Source organism: Galeopterus variegatus, unplaced genomic scaffold (assembly GCF_000696425.1).
Source record: "Galeopterus variegatus unplaced genomic scaffold, G_variegatus-3.0.2 Scaffold1071, whole genome shotgun sequence".
In the NCBI taxonomy this organism is placed as follows: Eukaryota; Metazoa; Chordata; class Mammalia; order Dermoptera; family Cynocephalidae; genus Galeopterus; species Galeopterus variegatus.
Window position 1 is genome coordinate 296,645 of NW_007727182.1, and position 3,036 is coordinate 299,680.

Genomic DNA, 3,036 nt, shown 5'->3' on the forward strand with positions numbered 1-3,036 from the left:
ACTTCACAGGCTGGCTTTGTTCCTTGGCTAGGTCATAGCTTCCATCAGGATAGACTCCCCACACAGTTCTTGTTTTCTCCTGTTTCCAGTAACTGTTCCTTCCCCTTGCCCTTTCAGATCTTAGGAGGTGACCTACCATATCATCCCCACCTCCATGCTATTAACCCCAGAATCCTGCATTATTACTTCTGGTTTTGCTACTACATGCTTACTATTTTGTAAATAGCCCTTTATTAAACTCTCCTTGAATTATTTAACTTGAGTTTATCAGGTGCTTTCTGCCAGCATTCTGACTGATATATGTTGTCCTGTAACAGTGCCTGACACTCTGTCATTAGAGATTTATTCTTTTGGCTTTCATTGTACCATCAGAAGAACACTGTCAGAAACTTCAAATCCAATAGCAACCACTCGCATGTCCATATGAAACATATTTTTTTTTCTTTTCTGATATAACAACTCATTATGCCTGGCATCATTCAAGGAAGGTCTGTAAAATAATTTATAAATATTACAGTTGACAAGGGATATATGTTATTCACTCATAATTTTTTGTTACAGATGTTGTAGTATAGTGGTTAAAAGTCAGATCATCTGGATTTTAATACTGATTCTATTTCTTATTAATTGTTAATTTTGGATGATTTTCTTCCCATCCTGAATCTTAGTGAATAATAACAGCACCTACCTCATAGGGATTTTATGATGACTAAATAACTTAGTCATTCCGAGTACTTAACATAGTACATACTGCAGAGTCCACACACCCTGTGGTGCCACTGCCACACAAATCCAGCAGGTAGGCCTCACAGCCGCCAACCATCTCCATCCCCAGCCTGGCCCAGTGCTTGCGGAGCAGGAAGAAGTCCAGCAGGGGAGGCGGAAGCTCCGCAGAGACCACACTTCCTGCTGTGCCACTGCGTGACCCAGAAACCCGGCCCAGTGTGCGCGGAGCATGGAGAAGTATACCAAGGGAGGCCGAAGCTCTGCAGAGACCACACTCCCTGCAGTGCCACCACCACATGATCCAGCAGCACGGCCCACTGCAAATGGAGCAGGAAGAAGTCCAGCAAGGGAGGCAGAAGCTCTGCAGAGATCACACGCTCTGTGGTGCCACCGCATGACCCAGCAGCCTGGCCTAGTGCACATAGAACAGGGAGAAGTCCAGGAAGCTCAGCAGAGACCACACACCCTGCAGTGCCGCCACATGACCCAGCAGCCCAGCTGAGTGCATGCTGACCAGTGAGGTGGCTCTGTGGGGAAGGCCAAGACGTGAGGCAACCACACACACACACACACAAGGCACTAGTGACCAACTGAGCAGACACTGAGGAAGCCATACCAAATTGGCAATCCCAGCAACATCCTAGCCAGACAATAGTGTCAAACCTGTGGACTATAAAACCCCCTGCCACAATGACTAAACATCAAAGGAAAGATACCAGAAATATGAAAAATCAAGAAAGTACACCACCAAAGGGTAATAATTCTCAAGCTCTAGATCTATAGAACAAGAAGCCCTTCAAATGTCTGACAAGGAATTTCGAGTGATAATTCTAAGGAAACTGAATGAGATACAAGAAAACTCAGCTAGACAACATGATGAAACAAGGAAAAGTATACAGGACCTGAAAGAAGAAATGTACAAGGAAATCAATGCCATGAAAAAAAAATGTAGCAGAACATGCCAAACTGAAGAAGTTATTCAGCAAAATACAAAACACAACAGAGAGTTTAACCAGCAGGCTTGCAGAAGTAGAGAGAGAACTTCTGACCTTGAAGATGGGCTGTCTGAAATAACACAGGCAGACAAAAAACAAAAAGAAAAAAGAATTAAAGGCATTGAAGAAAATCTGAGAGAGATATCAGACAACCTTAAGCGCTCAAATATCCGAGTCATGGGTATTCCAGAAGGGGAGGAAAAAGGAGATTGCATTGTAACCATATTCAACAAAATAGTGGCAGGAAAATTCCCAGGTATAGGAAAAGTCACAGATCTTCAGATTCGGGAAGCTCAAAGATCCCCAAACATATTCAACCCAAAAAGGTCTTCTCCAAGACATGTTATAGTCAAATTGGCAAAACTCAAAGACAAACAGAGAATCTTAAAAGCTGCAAGACAGAAACATCAAATCACCTATATAGGAGCCCCAATCAATTTTCATCACAAACCCTAAAAGCGAGAAAGGAATGGGATGATATATTCAAAATACTAAAAGACAGAGATTACCTGCCAAGAATACTCTGCCCTGCAAGGCTATCCTTCCAAAATGAACGGCAAATAGTATATTTCTCAGACAAGCAAAAACTGCGGGAGTTCACTAGCACATGACCACCCTTACAAGAAATTCTCAAGGGAGTACTGGGTTTGGTACCTGAAAAACAACTGCCACTGCCATAAAAACCCAAGAAAACTCAAAACCCCCTAGTTTAATAAAAATGGCATCAATGAAGAGAAAACAAAAAAAAAGGGGGGTATCTACAACCCAAGGAACCAACAAATACAGAAAACAAACAATAAATCAGAAAGAAAGGAACAAAAGACACTTAAGACATCCAAACAAAAATCAATAAAATGCTTGGATTAAATCAACACTTTTCAATAACACCTCAATGTAAAAGGCTTAAATTCCCCAATCAAAAGACAAAGACTGGCAGACTGGGTTAAAAAGGAGGACCCAACTATATGCTGCCTTCAAGAGACCCACTTCACCTGTAAAGACTCACATAGACTAAGAGTGAAAAGATGGAAAAAGATTTACCATGCGAACAGAAATGAAAAACGAGCTGGAGTAGCTATTCTTATATCTGAAAAAATAGACTTTAAATTAAAAACCATAAAAAGAGATAATGAGGGACACTACATAATGATAAAAGGATTGACCCATCAAGAAGACATAACAGGGCCAGCCCGGTGGCACACTCGGTAGAGTGCGACGCTTGGGAGCACAGCGGCGCTTCCGTTGAGGGTTCGGATCCCATATAGAGACCGGTCCGCTCACTGGCTGAGCGTGGTGCGGGCGCGACACCGAGGGT